General features: G+C 36.0%; 1 protein-coding gene across 1 annotated transcript in view; it reads left to right on the top strand.

Annotated features, from left to right (window-relative positions):
• LOC113226134 (nephrin-like) overlaps positions 1-20,674 on the top strand; it is a 465,840-nt gene that overhangs the window by 156,697 nt on the left and 288,469 nt on the right. The window lies entirely within an intron of this gene.

The raw sequence follows: 20,674 nt of genomic DNA, 5'->3' as shown, positions 1-20,674 counted from the left end.
GGTGGCATCTTTCAAACACAAATTAAAAGAGCACTTCCTGTCGAACGCGTTAGATAGTTAATCGGTAACATATTTGTAAACAAGTATTCTGTTATTTTAATGTATATTCTGCTTATGTATGTATTTATGTATATAAACTTCATATGTATGTCTGTCGTATGTAAATTATCATCATGTGTATTTTATTCACATTGAAATTTTGGTTTTGTTGTACAATAATCAATTCCTCAGACTTCATTTAAGCACCGCGGCTACGGTTGGCTGGAAGAGATCTTTTATAGAGATTAGCTCACCTCTGTATATGTGCATTGTAACGTGTGTTTCATGTGTCTTTTCTTTGTACAATAAAGAATATATATTAATATGAAACAAATTGTACAAAACTGAAAATGTCTAAATATGAAATGCAGCCCACCACTGTTCTGTTTTCTCAATTACTCGTTCGTCTACTTCACTCTCGTAATTCTCTCTTTATGCTACCGTTATTTTCCTAATTTACAGTCACTTTACTACGCACAACAATTTTTTTTTCATTTTGTTTTTTGACACCGAGGGTCTTGACATTGAAACCATTGATAATAAAAAAATTTCAGTAATTAGCGCAAATCTGATTTATTTATTTATTTGCATTTCACATATAGTCTTAAATGTTATAGTACACAAACTTAGAACTATGGTAGGAACCACACCGCCATCCCCGGAGAACAAAAAGATAACTGCCATTATCACAGTTTTAGTGTTATATCATAATTAAGATTTTTAGGTACCAATACATCTTTTCAACTTTTTGCGTGATTTTTAAGCAGTTACTTACGGAATAACAAAATAATACAATATTATTCAAATTCTCTACCTATGCTCAAGTGCACAAAAATAAAGTTATATGATAATATTAAACTAAATGAGTTACGTTTCTTAATATGACAAATGACAAAAGAATTATGTTCTCGTAAAAATAATCACACGAAATAACGTTACACGCAGTTATCATATTTTATTGCCGTTTCAAACTGTTCGGGCTGTTCGTATAATAAAGCCAAATAAAGCAAAAGTTTATTATCATATCATGGTATCAATGTAACAGCGGAATAAAAGACCTTTCCAAAAAAATATCTTACTATGCTTAGGAGAACAAGATGATATATAATTATTATCTTCGCCATTTGTACTATTGCAACCCATAGGATAAAATGATAAATCAACGGTGCAATACTTGTTTTCGGCTCAAACACAACGAGAATAAAACGATAATCTACAATATAAATCCCACATGATGACTGACTTTGACTAATTGTTTATTATTGAAATATCTCCATTTTGGCTTAACTTACGGCTGTTTCATTTATAATACAGAATGCACAAACAAACTCTTTCCTTAAAACTAACTATTAATCTACCTACGTTCAGTATTTAAGAACTTATCAATGAAAACATGTTTTTTATTTTTCCGGAAATATTACTTTGTTGCGATTATCATTTTGTTCTCCGGGAATGGCGACATGTGATACCCTGTAAGGTCGTAGCAAAATACACTTCTGATATAATGTACATTTTAACCATGGCATTATAAATTAGAGTTTTATCGTACTACATTCATAAATTTTTCACACAATATATTTATAAACATTATATATATATATATATATATATATATATTTTAAAAAACAATGTTTAAATCTATTAATACTCATAATTTTAAAGTAATAACAATTTTATCGAACAATGTTGTTGTCAATGAATAAATAAAATATAAAAGCTAATGACAACTTCTTTTAAGTATAGCAGGCATTGACTTACAAATAAATGGACGACGGGTCTAATACAAAAACCACGAAAAAAATGTCCCAAGTCAACCTATTCGAAATTTAAATTGTAATGTCATCGCAGTATCGCGCTGTCAGTAGAACAAATGAAGACTAAAGCGGAGTGTCGCGCTCTGTATACGATTTTAGCGCCTTACAAGTGCGGACACTTTTTAGCGACCCGACGTCCATATAATTGTAAGTCAATGATAGCAGGGCTAAAAAGGCCGCATTAGCAGAGTCATAATACGATCCTAATAGCATTCATATTTTCAAATCGCAAAAAGTCACTTAACTGACATTCATATTATGAATTGCTACGCAATATAACGCAATTCATCTATTTGACATTGTTCCATGCGTAAAATGGTCCAAAAAATAGGAATAGCTTTTATATCAAACAGCAGAATCATAAGAAGTTACTCGAGAGAAACATTTTTCAATTCATTTCGTTATATTATTTAGAAAATCAATTAAAAATTGCTGATTTAGGACTATATGAAGACTTCTTTAAACCGCGCATGGAACGACTATTATACCGTCACAGGACTGTTACTCTTCGAATAACTGAATTTTCGTTTGAATTCCCGGTCTCGGAATTTAGCGGGCTTTATAGACTAAATAAAAGTTTGTGTCGTGAACCATATAGAAATTTGAGCCGTATTTGCCCGCGCGAGAGGTGGAAAAAAAAACTACCAAGATAAGTGAAATCATTACTACCAAAAGGTATATTAATTACACTCATGGAATTTCCATTTATGATTTAACTGTTTTGTATAAGGTACCTATTAAGCGCATTGAGTTTTTAAGCATCTGGGTTTATTGGAGCTAGTGTATACCACAAAATGCACGAAGTCCATGTCTCCAAATGCATGAGAGCTGTAACAGTGGCCTTCAACAATGACCACTTTAAGAGAAAGTACTTCAATTTTCCACTGACTCAGGAAGAAAATAATGTTATAAAGGGTAATATTAAGTCAGTCTTAAGTAATTAATGGTAATTATCTATAAATACAAAGATTTTTGTATTATAACACTTATTTCTTCAGATTCCACCAAAAATTTAACATGCCTAAAGTTAGGAAGTAATAAAAATAAGGCAGACCTAGAAAATTTGAAAACAGCAATTCTGTAATAGGAACATAATACCATTATCTTATTGCTAAATAGTTTGAACCTACGCAAGCAATTGTACATTTCTATATTATTAGTTTCATTTATTTCTATGTGCACTTAGATAATTCCTTTTCAAACACTTATGTTGAAATAAAACCAATTTTAAGGTCAAACTAATTATATTTTAATAATAAAAAAATTACATTTTTTATTTAATATTTTTACAGATATTTTGATTATTTATGTGGAGGGGCTAACCATGGCTCATTTATGTGGCACATCATCTGCTCAAATCCCATTTTGAAGCAATTTACCAAACTGAGCCCGAGCCCAGAATGCCAAAAGATCTCCTGTCAGCTTCGAACAGAGAGCTTCCACGAGGAGGTTCTCCAATCACTGGCATTAGCATTTACGTCGACTGCATTATTTTAAAAATTTGCTTTTGTAGTTGTCGACATAGTTACTGAAACAAATGTTCATTTATTACAACCTTCATGTTACTTTTACAATTAAATATTTCTGTGTAATACTTACAACAGACCATTCTTTTGGTGTCTTGCTGGTGCCCAATTCCTAAGCATCTATCAAGTTGCCATTACTTGGCAAAGGCGCAAACATTCTGTTCTAGCTCGCGTAGTACTATTATTATAACACCGAGCCCTAGCTAGGTTGTGGTTGCGCTCCATGTCAAGCAGAATGGTCCACAGATCATCAGATACTCTTGAACATCTCTCCATATCTAAAAATATGAAATTAATTATTAGAATGACGGCATATCGCTTTGAAAATAAATGAAAAGAACTTTAATTATGTCACTTACTTGTTTTATTTTCACAAAGTAATTGTGTCAGTAGCATTGACTTACAATTATATGGACGTCGGGTCCGCGCTAAAAAGTGTCCGCACTTGTAAGGCGCTAAAATCGTATACAGAGCGCGACACTCCGCTTTAGTCTTCATTTGTTCTACTGACAGCGCGATACTGCGATGACATTACAATTTAAATTTCGAATAGGTTGACTTGGGACATTTTTTTCGTGGTTTTTGTATTAGACCCGTCGTCCATTTATTTGTAAGTCAATGGTCAGTAGTCAAGTTTATGTGAATCATAAGTGGAAGCTTTGTTGTTGATCACAAAAGCACATTCTAAACATTATAAAAACCATTTCAAATTCTTCTTCTTCTTCTTTATTTATTAGTGGCTTGTTTTGTGTCTTTCACAATTCCGCCAATGTCACGTCGTAGGTAGCCTCTACACGGGAGGAGTGGATTTGTTTCCAAATATAATTTTGACCCTTACTGCTGTCTGTGAGACTCGAAGCGGGTTTATCTAAAACAAAGCACACAGTTGCAACATCACAGGACAACACAAAGCATAGCCTAATTAAACAGGGTTATTAATAAAAGTTTTAGGTATATTAAATGAGTTAATGCAAGCAGTGTAGTTTTAGATAGGGGTTATATAAGAAATTAAAAGTAAATAAACATTAGATAGAATACAAAAAGGGAAAAAACAGAAAAAGGTAAACATTTTACAATTTTAATTGGTTAATTGCCAAGAATTTTTTTTAAATTTTAAAAGGGGAGGACTTGGACATCTCGAGGATGCACTTTATGTTGGTTGGACGAGGGACATCTTGAGGGAGTAAATCGTAAAGAGAAATGTTCAGCTTAGGGCAGTTAAAAAGAACATGATCCGTGGTGCCATCCTCAACGCCACACTCACACAGAGAGGTCCCTTATCCTAATTTTAGCAAGATGGACGGGTGTGCATGCATGCCCAAGCCTTAGGCGACAGATGATGGATACGGCCTGTTTACTGAACAGTTTTTGTTTAAAAAACCAGGGTTTGTTTGGGATACATTTTTGAATCTCGTAGTAGTATTTACCTGCCCGGTTTCTGGTGTTTTGCCAATCGACCTGCCATCATCTCGGTAGATGATCATGCGCCAAGGTGAGAAGATCATGGTGGTAAACTTTGCCATAGGTTGGGGAGCCACTGGTGATGGCCTGTTTAGCACATAAGTCTGCAGTCTCGTTACCAGGAATACCGCAGTGCCCTGGGATCCATGCAAGGATAATGTTGAGAGGTTTAAGTTGGCATCGGTACAATACTTCTCGGGTTTTCAAAATAATGGGGAACTTGTTTTTGAGGCGGAACGGATTAGATAATATTGCCTGGAGGGAACTTTGGGAGTCACTAAAGATAATGGTTTTACCTAAATTATGGGATTCAGCAAACTGGATTGCCTCAAGGAGAGAGACCGCTTCTCCGGTAAACACAGAGGTTAGCGGGGCGAGTTTGTAGTTAAGGAGTAGTTTGTAGGCAGGCATCCATACGGCTGATCCTACAGCACCACTTTCTTGCAATTTAGAGGCATCTGTGTAAATCGAGAGCCAGCCTTCGTATTTGGTAGCTAATTTTTCTTTTAACAGTTTAGATGCGTGAGGAGAATCTTCGTTAATGCCAAAATTGAGGATGACTTCTGGTTTAAATGTTAGTGATTTAAAATTATTATTAAATATTGGGAGTCGAGCGAACTGCTTGCTCTATGGGCAGGGAAGGTTTCCAGAATTTGTTAAAGCTATGGAGCACACACGGAGTTTTATAATTAGCAGATTCCCTCGTCGCCTGCGACAACATCTGTAACCGTTCCAGAAGGTGGTGAGAAGCATGTTGCACTGCTTTAATAAAAAAATCGGTCACTGAAGAATTGCCTACGTAGGTAAAGGGGAGGATCCACGCATTCGATTTGGAGTCCATTAATCGGGGATGATTTCATAGCGCCCAAAATTATGCGAATACATTTAGATTGTATTTTAACTATTTTATCCAGAGGTAATTTATTACATGGATCCAAAAGGAAGGAGCCGTAATCCAAATGGCTACGGACTATTGCGTTATATAGCAGTTTTTGGGTAAAAGGATGTGCACCCCACCAAATACCCGCGAGGGCACGGAGAATGTTAACACCTTTCTCACATTTACCGCTGATGTAGTTAAAGTGTTGAATCCCACTTAGTTTGGAGTCCAAAAACATGCCCAAGATTTTGACATGTGTATCTACGGGAATTTAGTCACCCTGACATAAAATCTGGGGGGATGGGATATTCCTTTTTCTACAAAATACAACACAACAACACTTGGGAACCGACAATGACAAGCCATACTCGGCTAACCAATCGCTTAGATAGGTTAAGGCAGAAGTGAGGCGCGATGTTGCTTCCTGGACTGATTCTGATCGTACATACAGGGCTACATCGTCAGCATACTGCAGGACCTGGCAGAACGAGTTAACCGTCATTTCCAGATCCAGCGTGTAAACATTGTAGAGAAGGGGGCTAAGTACGGAGCCCTGGGGGAGGCCTTTCCAGACAGATAGGGGAGGAATAGAAGTACCATGGCAGCGAATTTCGATAGATCTGGCTGAAATCGAGTTAACAATAAAACGCACCAACTTGTCAGGGACACTCAGCTGTCGTAGTTTACTTCTGAGCACCGGAAGAAGAACGTTATCGTAGGCGGCTGCTATATCCAGGAACACGCCTACGACATACTGTTGTTTTTGAAACGCTAAACGAATATCTGTGGTTAGGATACTCAAGCTGTCTAGTGTACTGAATCCCTTTCTGAACCCGAATTGAGTTTTTGCCAATAGACCGTGCCTCTCTAAAAACCATTCCAGTCGATTCCTTATCATATGTTCTATCACTTTGAATAGGGTAGAGGATAGGGCAATCGGTCTGTACGAATTGCAGTCGAAGGGATCTTAGCCGGGCTTAAGAAGAGGGATGATAATTTGCTTGTTCCACTCATCCGGTATGATATCCACGTCGAAGAAGGTGTTAACTAATTTTAGATAGTATAATTTTGTTTCTCCTGATGAGTTTACGAGGAATGAATATGGGATGCCATCTATTCCCTGAGCAGTATCCTTAAGCCCAGTTAGTACCATATTCAATTCCAGTAGAGAGAAAGGACCATCAAGTTCTTCAGAAGCAGAGATATCGGTGAAAGTATGCAACGGGAGATTGTCCTTGTTTGGGACTGATGGGGGTGCTAGCTTGTCCGCAAATGAGTGAATCAAACCTGAGGGGTCGTTTGATGTGTTTCCTTTAGGGCGTAGAGAGCCGCGGAATCTTTGAATCCGTCTCCAGACTACGGATGATGGAGTACGAGGTGACATGCTTTCACAGAAATTTGTCCAGCCATGTTTTTTCTTTGGGGCCAGAACCCTTCTACATTGGGCTGCTACCTGCTTGTAGTGTAGAAAGTTCTTCTGAGACATTAAATCATTGTACTTCTTATCTGCTTCCTTCCTTTTACGGATGCCGTCCGTGCAATCAGCGTCCCACCACGGAGGTGAAATCCTTCTGCGCGTTGTTTGTTTCTGAGGGATGTTGGTGTGTGCTGACGTTAAAAGGGTTTCCTTGAATGCCCTGTATGCCGTAAGACAACTGTCCGGCGTCACGTCAGGGAGGGACTCCGCTTTGTTATTGATTTCCATCGAAAAAGACGACCAGTCAGCTTTATTTAATCAAAATTTTAAAAGTGGGGGAGTGTAATGAACTTTTAATCTTTTATTCGGCAAAGAGATAAGAATGGGGTAGTGATCACTTCCATATGTACTTTTGAGAGTGCACCATGTTAAAAGAGAAGCCAACTGTGGGGAACAAATTGTTAAGTCTATTGCACTGCGTGGGTTCTGAGTTGAGTTGGGCCTTCTTGTGGGGCTGCCGATATTTATAACGCACAAATCTAGCTCATCCAGGAGCTCAATAAGCAGGGTACCAAATGAATCTGAATGATAAGATCCCCAGGACTCATCAGGACACGAAAATCCGGGCACATTGAAGATGTAGTCCCTGGGAAACCACGTCTCCGAGATGGCAAGGACTAACGGAGAGATTGTGTTTATTATATGTTGGAATTCATGTTTTTTTGGATTTTAGACTGTTACTATTCCATTGAACAATATTCAGAGCCATTTTTAGTGAGTAGATTTAAAAGAGGTAAAATTTTTGGGGCAACGTTGGGCGGTAGTGGGACATCACTGAATTTTTTCAGAATGTTAATGACCATATCGAGTTCTTAGGTTTTCGCGATTGTTACACATACACCTCTTTCTCTCTTTTAGTCTGCAGTCTGCGAGCATGTCATGGATAAACCTACACATTCAATGAAGTTTGACAAACCCCAGGGCCTTGCAAAAGAAGTCCGTTATCTGCCCAGGATGCTGCGAGAGGCCATTGAAATTAAAAAACATCCTAATTTCAACAGGGAAGATGGTTTCTCCGTACCACCAGTTTGGGATCCAGTATTTCCTCAAATGAAAAATCCCAAACAGACATAAGACTGCAGTACTAATTAATATATTTTAGTTTATTCTAATTTTTATTAATAATTAATAATAAATTAAACTTAATGAAAATTCATTCAATAAAATAATTTGTAAAACTTAATGTAGCGTAAATTGGAATGTTTTCTTTGTAAAATTAAAAATAAGGTATTTAATTAATAACTATTGTAACTATAGTGAAAAAATAGGGTGGTTTGCATTAATATTAGACATAACTGGTTGAAGACTGTACCACCTCAGTCAACCGTGACCATGGGACCTGTAAACGGCCCGAAACGTCGGTTTGTTTGAAAAAACAAATATACGCGATTTAAATCCGGAAAAATAGTTTCATTTCCTATGTTAATGACCAGTAACCATAGAAGGTCAAGGCAGTCATCATTAGGGGAGGTCTCTGTTGTGTTTGAGGAGTTACCTAAAGCACAGCCACCAGGAAGAGTAGAAGGACAATCTCTAATTATATTGTTGTGTGCTTCTCTGTCGTAACTTTTCCCTAAAGGGCCTGATTGGCGAGGTGTCAGAAATACTGTTTTTCTATAAGACTGTGTTAGCGGCGTAGAGGGAGACAATTGTGTTGGGAAGGATGGTGAAAGTGTAGTGGGTATGCTAGTGGACACCCTTGATGTATCCGCATCCCCAAATGTTAAAAGATCATTCTTTTAACATTTGGGAAGAGAGCAGCAGCTTCATCAGCAGCAAAATGGGTACCTGAACAATGCAAACAAGTAGCATTATCCTCCACTACTGAGCAAGTCTCCCCGGGGTGAGATTGGGCGCATCTATAACACCTAGGCTTGGATCGGCATTGGGTCTTAATGTGCCCGAAACGGCAGCAGTTGTTACATTGTATTGTGGGCAACTGGTAAGCATCTACTATTATAGACGTGTAATAGAGGAAATTTCTCGAGGGTAGATTTTGACCTTTAAATGTTAGTACGACCGTTTGGGTGGGGGTCCATGTAGTAACTCCATTATCAATCTGTTTGCGGTTTAGTCTTCTAGCTTTTAGCACAACACCACAATAGTCAGGTGTAACCATAGCCTCTACTAGCTCCTCCATTGTCAACTCAGTAGGGATACCTCTGATGAGCCCTAAACGTGTGACATTGTAGTTCGGAATCACAGCTTCATATTTATATAAAGGTAGGAAATGATTGTTGATAAACTCGTTGGCGTCCTTACCAGTCTTAAATTCCACAGCTATTCTGTTCCGACTAACCTTTTTGATTCCGCCATAAACAACATTACTAATTTTATTTTTGTTTAAAAATTGACCAAAGATTATGGGGCGAATAGTAGTACCAAACGAGGGAGTTGTCTCCTGTCGTGAGACAAGGACAATAAACGGACCTTTATCCTGTTTCGAATACAGTTTGGGCATTTCTGTCAGCGACGGTTGAATGTAAATTGCTTTGGGATCACTGGATTGGCTTGTAACCGGGGGTGTGGACGACGGTTGTTGCAGTGGATCCGTTATAGCTTTTTTATTGGGTTCTGGTTGAGACTCATGATCAATATTCAGACGTCGTTTTGTGGCATAAGGCGTAAAGACAGGAGGAGATAACTCCATTAGCACTGGAGAGAGATCCCTGTCCGGGGGATCAGGGGGATCGGGAGGAACCTTGTCCATTGTTTACGACGTAAACAACGGAAGGGAGGGAGTTTAGTTAGTTATTAAGCACTTACCCAAGCAGACTTAGAGACTATGAAACAATCGCCTAAAATAACCAAATTCCAAACACGTGTATCAGCTAACACTCCAAATCTTAAAACCCATTTCAAATTAATTATAAATTATTTGAGATTGTTTCTTGTTGACGTTAACAACTTTTAACTTATTGCTGGCCGAATCATTAAAAATTTATGAAATTCTTGGTTTCTTGGTAATTTAATCCTTTTATATAGTTGTTTTATCGATGAACATACTTATTTACATTAAATTTCTCATAATGAACCATTTATGAATATTAAAAAATCAAAAATAAATGAATCGGTAAAGTTACGGTTTTGCTTTTTTTGATGTGGCAATTATAACGCCTAAGCAGAATCTGCTGGTGAATTGAATTCGATATAATTCATCGGAATTTGGGATCATTTTACGTAAATAAGAGAAATTGCTACAGAATTGCAAGGAATTCTGTAAATGAATGGCTTTTAGCAGAATTGCACGTTTACTTTACCACTTGCTTGATCCATAGACACTTTTCATGTGTGTAATATCGTCGTACCATTGGTTGTAACATAGTCACACAGCCAGACGCGATGCTTACGCGATACACGTTTTTAATTATTCAACATAAGCAATTGCATCGATGCTGTCTCGTGTTTGCATCGATTCATGGTATAATTGATAATAAAATATTTTTGGAATCTCTGCAATAAGCCAAAACGGCATACGAAGGCAATTAAATGAAAAAATGCAATGTCAAACAAAAACAAAAGAAAAAAAATAGTAGGTATGTCACAAAAAAGTCTAATAATATTCATAACTAATTGGTACCTGTGGCATCGCAGTACGAACGGCGCACTTCACTATTATCATCGTGACTATTTATTCGGTTTTTAACCGACTTGAAAAAAGTGTCGAGGTTCGCAATTCGTCTGTATGTTTTTTTTTTGTATGCATGTTACGCGATAACTCCGGCTGGCATTTGTGAACCGATTTTGATGATTCTTTTTTTATTGAAGGGTACCTCAGCAATGGTCCCATTTAAATTTGAAGAAAATGTTCCACCTGTAAGAGTGGCAAACTAGGGGATGAATGACTTTTGAGATCCGTCTTTTTAGTACTCTGTACTGATTGTCTACCAACATTATTTTTATTAACGTACTGGTGACTGTTAGCTTATTAGTGCGCTTGTACTTTTAGTAAGTTGTTTTAAGTTTGATGTGTTTAAAATTTTTCTATAAGTGAATGTATATTCTTACGAGAAATAAATATTCTTTAACCTTAACCTTATAATGTTGCATACGGATTTAGCACACTTTCCGGCAACTGATTTCAATAAACCTTGGCAAATAGATGTAATTCCACGAATTTTGGAGGTTGGTTTTTTTAATATTTATTCCTTGTCTTCCATCTGTCTGCGATCAGTTCACATTGTAAAATATCTCCACAATAAACATCTCGCGCTTCTAATCCGGCATTGATTTATACATGGCATAACACCCGCTATATTGGCCACCCCGACGTGATGAAACAATTACGTAAAAAAAAAAAACTAAAATTAAATGACGTCGGAGTACGAAGACACTAGGAGGAAAAATTTTCTGTTAGCTCCACCGTAGACCGGGTATGCGACTGTCACCGTTCAGGGGGTCGATTCAAGACCTTATTAGAACTAAGTTTTGATATCGTGCGATTTCTTTTCATTTTTATTCACAACCCTGAATCGAACGTCAAACTGTCGTATTCGAAACCGAACCGAAATGACGTCACACCCGTACGATTACTCGTACTCCTCGACCGGCAAAGGCCACAAACATTATTCAGAACACAGTTATCTAATAAAAGTTACCGAACATCCTATTGTTTACAAAGCAAGAATGTAATATGGAAAACTCTTATTATTTGAAATAAAGTCTGGATTTTATTAATTTATTTTAATGCATTCATTGACTTACAATTATATGGACGTCGGGTCCGCGCTAAAAAGTGTCCGAACTTATAGGGCGTTAAAATCGTATACATCGTCATTCACGCTCTAGTCTTCGTTTGTTCGACTGACAGCGAAGCAAGCAAAATTAGACAGTACTGCGATGACATTACAATTTAAATTCAACGTTTTAGCTTTTTCATATTCCTTTACATGTGACTACGTTTAAATAGGTTGACTTGGGACATTTTTTTCGCGGTTTTTGTATTAGACCCATCGTCCATTTATTTGTAAGTCAATGAATGCATTCCTATATTTTAGGATTTTAAAGACTCAAAAATGTATATAAAAGGGTTTAATTTTTCTTATAAATTATTTCACCGACTAACTCCGTAAACGCTGTTGGATAACTATATTGTATCCGTATTGAATCGGACGTTATACTCGAATGTTCTGAATAGCTCGAAAAGCGCACGTCGATTCAGGAACGATATCCAATCGAACGATTCGGTTAAAATATCAAATAGTTCTGAATCGGGGACCTGGGCGGACGACACGTGACCAGTCAAGGTGTGGTTTATATATAACATAACACCCGCCATAAATCCAACTGTCAGCATTTACCTATTTTAAGGAACTGTCACTGAAATATTGGTCTGTTCTGTAGTAACACTTGTCAATTAAGTAATAGTTGTTTTACAACATGCTTGAATCGCATTAAATTAAGATTTTTCATGTATAAATAATAAAAAAATTAAAAATTAAACTCTTGTTTCTACAATTCGTAACCTTACAACACTATGGACATAGTTCATAGTTTTTAACTGACTTTAAAATGGAAGAGGTTTTCAATTCGACTGCATTTTTTGTGTGTAAATGATAGTGTGAAAATAAGTGGATTGCGAATACTCTGGCAGTTGTGAATCGATTCTGATGATTCTTATCTTGTTGGAAAGAGAGTACTTCAGGAGGTCTGCCATAACCTTTTACAAAAACAATTTTATTTCAATGTAAGCTTAAAGTAAGCTTATTATAAAATAAGCTTACTTTACAAACCTTTAATAATTACAAATCAATATGAAGACAATAAAACTGAAAATAATATTGTTTCCATTGCATCCGAGTAACTATTTGAAGATTGCTAAATTTGACATAAGAGCAATATTACTTTAGTGTTAAAGTCGCGTCATAGTACGAACTGAGTGAATGAATAGTCACAAAGCTGCCAATCAAACATCATAGTTTTAACATTACAATAAGCTTACTTTAAGCGCGTTATAGTACGAGAAGTCAATGTAAGGTTAAATTAATATTAATATTAAAATTTAATTAATACAGTGAATAGCGACATCTCTCGCCAGGACTGGTAGCTGTAAAGGTACTAACTGGGTGATAAATCTGTCAAAGATTTCTCATAGATGGCGCTACGACTAAAAAGTCGTTGAAAGACCAAGTACAAAGACACGACGCAAGCACATAGAAAAATTCGTGAGGACCGTTGGTTCGTTCCGTGGCTTAGTTAGCGTCTGGCACGGTATGCAAGAAGACGTCGGTTCGAATCCGACCGGATCGAAGGAATTTTTTCTGAGTGTTCGATCTTTGTATTAATAATTAAATTAATATTGTTTTAAGAAATTGTGGTAGGCCCCCTGTATTGGTCCCATTTAAATTTGAAAAAAATTATTCGATATTCCACCTGTAAGAGTAGCAAATTAGGGAATAAATGAGGTTTATTGGATTTCAACCACTTTTTGTTAAACATTTTCAATAAAATTTGGCTAGCAGATGCAATTCCACTAACTTTTGAAGTTAGTTTATTTTTTATAAAAAAAATTATAAAGAAAATAAATTATTTATGCCACAATATGAAACTGAAAATGAAATTGTTCACTATGTAGTTAAATTTTAAGTTACGTTCATTTGTACTAATGGGAATATGTGCAACAGACCTATACATTTTAATTAAAGGTTTGAAATACGTTAAATGATGAATGTGTTCATAATAATTGACGTCCGGTGTAATAAATTCGAAAACGTTTGCACATTTGTATGTATGTCACAAAGACAGTAAACACGATTCTTGTTGATTGATATTTATATCAACTCGTTATTGAACATTATAAACTCATTTTCTGTTTAAAATAAATAATTAAGACTCATCCGTAGAACAAAGACCTAAGTGCAAGATGCTGTTTATTCCCGGGACATTGTACATTTCGTTTGTTGTTCTTAACTGCGGATATCCACAGTCAAGAACAACTGTTGTTCGATTTTATATTTCCGAAACCAAATAATAAATACATAAAAAAATCTGAAAACGCCTTTATATGGGCCTTTTGAATAACGAGATTATGTTTTAACCTCTTTTAGCTGTATAATCAAATCGCACTGTATTCTTCGGATGAATCGATTAGTACTATCGATTCCCGGAATGCTTTTTGTCGTTTTTATATAAAATTTTACTACTACACTCATTCGCGTACACACCCAAACACACGCACGTGTACCTTTTTTTTTTTTTGACCGGGGGGAAATCTTTAAGGATACCTACCCCTGAGCCCAGGGAGACTCAGGGGTTATGTGGGGACTCTCCCTCCAGACTGGAGGGCCTACCCCACTAAAACCCCCCCGGGTTTCCCTCTCGCCGGTTGAGGACACGCACGTGTACCTACGTGTGCAAGTAAGCACGTAACACATACAGAATACAGACGTACAATTTGTTAACAGAAGAAGCATTACATATAATTTACGTAACCCGTATAAACAATCTATCATTAACCTAAAAAATGTTACTGAAATGAATAGTCAATCGGTAGGTAGAAGGTAGGTAACATGATTGCCTTAACCTTCCAGTGGTCGCACCCTTTCGCCGAACATAGGCAGTCGCGTGCGGTCTATGAGATCGCAACTCTACGCGTTCAGTTTGAGAAGACAAATGAATATTTTCATGACGTTGTATAAGCACATGATAAAAAAAGTCTTTTATCTATATAAATGAAAATAAAAAAAATTATTTACTTATTTTTTTTTAATTTGTACTTATTAGTTGAACAGTCTTACAAAAATTCAAAATTTTAGTCATATGACACAAACAACGTTAAAAATCAACAAAATAACAAAACAAAATGAAATTTTCTATCTTAATCGTTCATAAGCACACTTTAATAGACTATTATCGAGATCAATCAATACTGTCATCAATTGCACAATATTGTAGGAACTCTAAAATAACAGCTATTTTTTAATGTTTTTTTCATGATGTTCTACGTACTATCTCAATGTTTATAAAATAAAAAAGGAAAACAAACTAAAACACTTCAACTTTTTTTAGGAGCAGGTAGTATGATAACCTACTCATTACCAGTAGCAATGGTTGGACATCATCAAAATCTTCATATTCTGTTTCCGCTTCCTCTGCAAGCCATTCTGATTCTTCGTAACTCATGTTGTGTCTACAACAAATAGTGAAATTATTTAATATACATATATTACATAAAATACTGTAATTTCGTAAGTAATATAGTACAAGTAACATGAAATACTCACCCAGGTTTCAATTTCATTCCATGAATTTTTCCGGAACACAAATAAAGACACATGTGCGCTTGCGACGAATGTCGCAGGGCTACTAAGGGGAAGTACCTCACCCCCTCGAGGATATCACGGTCGCGCAACCATTTATTGTTTATAGTTTTTGTAAAATGACTAAAATAAGGTCGCTGCGGTGTCTACTGTCGCTGTGCGACCGCTGGAAGGTTAATGAGTAGTCAGAATTTCTCAAGACAGGCAAGTTTGACTGTTTATTGGGGCGTGCTGGTCCGAACCCTAATGTATAGTAGTGAGTGTTGCTGTAGAAATAAGGATTGTTTTGATAGTTTGGTTATGTAGAAAGAATGTATATTGATAGATTAATGGTACAAGATTGTAGAGCGAATGTGGATGAAGACGTGGGCAGAAGTAGATCTCGGCGTACATATCTTTTTTATGATACCAAATAATAGGACGAATAAGTCGTTCGTCTGGTTTATAGCGACACGCCTGTCTATAGCAGTTGTAGTGACAAGTCCCATGTGCCTGTAATTTCATCAGCATCTTTCAAAACCATTACTGCTTGGCGGCAGAAATAGATAACTCTACTGCTACTAAAATCAGATGGGAGATGTCCTTAAAACAGGCCGAGTTAAAAGTACCAAGAATAAATGGACATGTATGAACATATTGATAGGAGTGGAGAAGGCGAAGGAGGGTTCAGGAGTGCAGCCGATGGAGGTCCGTAGTCTCTGTCTCCGGTGGGAGGCAGGCGTGATGAGAAGTATGATATACGAATTACGGACGAATTACGAAACAATATATCGGATTATCGATTCAACATAAACTGGCAGCCCTTCACTAACGTCAGTTGACAATTGCCGATTGATTCATAAGCTAACGAAGTGGCGGTCAGTTGGCGTGGAAACTGACTGGTCCGGTTGATTTGATTATCGCTTCAGTTTTTGATTTTGTTACGGTACAACGATTCAGTTGACGCTGACATTGTTTACTGACAATGTTATTGAAGCATAAATTGAATTTTGGTAGGTATTTCCATTTTATTGTTTGTTGTTTAAATGTAGACAGTTTTCATTAATAGACTTTCTAAAAGATTATTTTCTGTAATTTGTTTGTTGTTTATGTGCTTTTGCACGTCAAAACGGGTTATTTTATTTTTAACTATTGCATAATTATAACTGTGATGCTACGAATGATTATTATTATTACCGTTACTATTTACACTAACTGCCTCTGTGACGAACGGTTACCTTGCGGTCTGAAATTACACCCAAACTGTTATATTATTATTTCAACAGAAACGTGAACGCCTTCTATTTTTAACCGACTTCAAAAAAAGGAGAAAGTTCTCAATCAGTAGAACTGTGAAAGAGTTCGTCTAGGGAGGTACAGCCGCCTTACCTATTTCTGCCGCCGAGCAGTAATGTGAACATTACTGCGTTCCGGTTTCAAAGAGTAAGGGCGCTGGTGAAATTACAGGCACATCAACTTATGTTTCAGGGTGTCAGGCGCTGTGGCAGTGCTCCGCAGATCTTTGTGCTTTGAGATTAAAGCTCTGAGTGGCATTGCAATTGGTAGGGTCAGGTCACTTAGTATAATAAAAAAAAATTACGGTTTTGTTTTTTGTAAATATGTTACGCAATTAGTCTTACATTTTTGAACTAAAATTCTAAAATTTTTTTTTAAAGAGGGTAACCTCAGAAGTCTCATTCAAATTGTAATAAAGTATTCCACCTCGAAGAGTGTTAATTTAGGGGGAGGAATCCCGTTCAACGGGTTTCACCTATTTTCCATTACCCGATTTCAGTAAAACTTGTCAAACAGATGTCATTCCACAAATTTTTAATGTCGGTTTTAATTTTATATTGAAATACAACATGTCTGCCATAGTAGAAGAAAAAACATGCAACACTCCTTCTTTTACTCTTAAATATTATGTTACACAATACACTATATTCTTCAAAAGAACCGTCATCAACTTCACAGTTGAGACACTTATCCAGTTTCAGAGAAAATCGCTGACGCTTACGTCCTATTATATTTTAATGAACCACAAAGTAAGGACTCGGTGGAATAATGTGAATCATGCATCAAATATTAACTTTGTTGCAAAGCGCAAACTTCGTCGCTTGCATAATATTTGAACGCGATCTTGAGAATATATGTGTAAATCTTACGTTCATGCCTTTGGGGTATTATCTTATGGATCATAAATTTCATTCTATAAGGCGAAGCGTCCACACAACACGGTTTCTATCGGTCTTCATATTCTCTGAGTTAACAGTAAATATTGTAACATTGCCGTATTTGCTGCGTAAGTTGGTAGCGCCATCCAGTGACCGATAAGCAGAAGTGTTCAATATAATTTTTAAAAGACAAAATTGTCTGTCATAATAACACGTTTTTTTATTGGTAAGGTCAATTACTGGGTATTCATTGATGAGTGTCGACTACCGGTTAATTAATTAGTGAATTTTCGGTGTTCATTATTGGAGATTTAGAGAAATTGTAGTTTACGATTTATTTGTAATAATTATAATAGCTTTTTGTGAAACTAATCACTATTGATATATTATTAAGGTCGAACATTAAGAAAAAATCCTTCGATCCAGCTGAATTCGAACCAACGTCTTCCAACAAACCGTATCAGATGCTATGCCAAAGAACCAAAAACAAAGATTAGCAACAAGCACATGGAAATACTGGAATACGTTCTAATCCAACCGGATCAAAGGAATTTTTCTTAGCGTTCGATATTTGTATTAATAATTATTATATACTAGTGGAGTAATTTCACAAAAATAATTGAATATCAAGGTGGTCAAACTTCGTACCATACAATAAATTTAAAAATTACAATGGATAGATATGGTTTAAAAACGAAAAAGTTATTTCAAATTTAAAAACACATTTCCCTTAAAATGTCGATCGTTGGTGATGGCACCCTACTTCTATTTTCTTCTTGAAAAATGGACTCTGCGCCATTGAAGAAAGAACTTTAAATGAGTTTAATAAAGCCATAACTTCGAACAAGCATGGAAAAAAAGCATTTCAATAAAGTGAATTTTCAGCTTGACGAATTCTAAATTGAATCAATCACAACATAATTCAATTTGTTATTTAAAAGTGTTGCAGCAATCATTGTGCTCGTTGTTGCAACCATTGTGCTTGGTGTGCTTTGGTGGAAACAAATTACATTTATTTAAGTAAATCACTTTAAGGTGCTTTTCAATTTCAATTTCAATTGTTTATTGCATATCACATTACAAATTTAAGATGAAACATTAATTGATGGTATACATGTGACACCCTGCAAGGGCACAGCAATATCTGAGGGCTAAATTCATAAATCACACTATTTAATCATATTAAATTATTACATTACAATATAATATCATAACATTATTACATTGCATTATTCTTAATTAGAAAACTTATTTTATACAATACATTAATTTCAATAATTATTAATAAGAGATGTCGAAGTATTTTTATTTGCATTATTATTGTTATTTGTCATCATACGTATCGTCAAAAAATTCATTTAAGTCATAATAACATTTATTAACAAGAAATGCCTTTAGTTCTTTAGTAAATTGTGTAAGTCTTTCCAGGTTTTTGATATAATTTGGTATGTGGTTATAAATTCTAATTAACATGGTTTGCGGGCCAGACGTAACTAATTTCATTTTGGAGAAAGGTACTCTAAGCTTGTTTAAGTTTCTGTTATTTCGTTTATAGTTCGTCAGACGTGAATAAGGCTGTGGGTGCTTCCTAACAAATTTACATGACTCGAGAATGTAGAGAGAAGTAACGGTCAGTGTTTTACACTTAACAAAATGAGGTCTACAAGATTCAATTTGGTCTATATTCGTTATTATCCTTATACACTTTTTCTGCAGTATGAACACCTTGTCCACATCACAGGAATTTCCGCACACAATAACACCATATGATAGCATTGACTGCGCGTGTGCATAATAAGCCGCAAGGGCGGTCCTATAGTCTGTTACACGTTTGAGGTGTTGAAGTGCATAAACAAAAGAAGATAGTTTATTAAGTATTTTTTGTATATGTTCTTTCCAATTCAAATGTGTATCCAGATCTATTCCTAGCAATGTAGCAGAATTTACAGTTTCTATTTTAGTATTTCTATATTTATACGATATTTGTACTGCTGATTTTTGATAGGGTTTGAATTGGATGATTTTAGTTTTGTTGAGGTTGAGTTGCAAGTTGTGTATACCTAGCCAGTTTACAATTTTATCTAATGTTAAATTTAGTTTTATTTCTAGATCTCTATTAGAGCAAGTGATTAGGACAGAAATGTCATCAGCGAAGAGGACACACATCATCCAGTGCTATTTAAACATTATTCAGAAGTGTCTATAATAGAATAATTTATATAGTTATAATCGAAACAATTACACGACCTCCGTGATCGAATGGCTTGCATACCGATTTTCATGATGTCGCCATCTTCGAGGTCACGTGTTCGATCCCCGGGCGGGTCAATATAGAAACAAATTTTTCTATTTCCGATTTCCATAACACTAGTGCTCTAGTTACTTACTTTGGGATCAGAGAAACGTAAGTGTTGTTGTTAAATATTATTAATTGTGTTGTAGTAAGTTATTTCTTTATATATAGAAGAAAATGGGCAAACGAACGGATGGCCCATCTGACAGTAATGACATTTATGGACATTTGTTACACTAGAGGAGAACGTCTGATTAATTACAAAGGAAAGTTTTCTCAGCTCAGACAATTTATTCAACGTTTTACAGCTACTCACACTCTCACTTTGCTCACTCATACTGCATTAGGCACAAACGTGTTAACTCTACGAAAATACCATACATCACATCCACAAAGAAATGTAAGAAATTAATTAAGTAATTCCTTACATTTTATTTTCTATTAAAAAAGATACTTAAAGATTTATTGTTAAAAAATGTTATTTTTTTTTATATAACATCAAATGACGGAACGAAGAAGTCGTGCGCCTGATGGTAAGCTACACGCCTGTCCGTAACTGACGCCCGTCACCCTGAGACAGAAGTTGACAAGTCCCACGTGCCTATAATTTCACTAGCACCCTTACCCTTCAAAACGGGAACACAGTGATGCTGACATGACTGCTTGGCGGCAGAAATAGGTAACGTGGCAGTACTACCCTGGACGAACTCTTTCACAAGGGGCTCTACTGCTACTAATTGACAACTTTCAACCCAAAGGAACAATTTAAAACA

This window comes from Hyposmocoma kahamanoa, unplaced genomic scaffold, assembly GCF_003589595.1.
Source record: "Hyposmocoma kahamanoa isolate Upper Pololo Valley unplaced genomic scaffold, ASM358959v1 182, whole genome shotgun sequence".
Taxonomy (NCBI): Eukaryota; Metazoa; Arthropoda; class Insecta; order Lepidoptera; family Cosmopterigidae; genus Hyposmocoma; species Hyposmocoma kahamanoa.
Note: the sequence above shows the minus strand (reverse complement) of the source record. Positions and strands in the feature narration are given on the sequence as shown.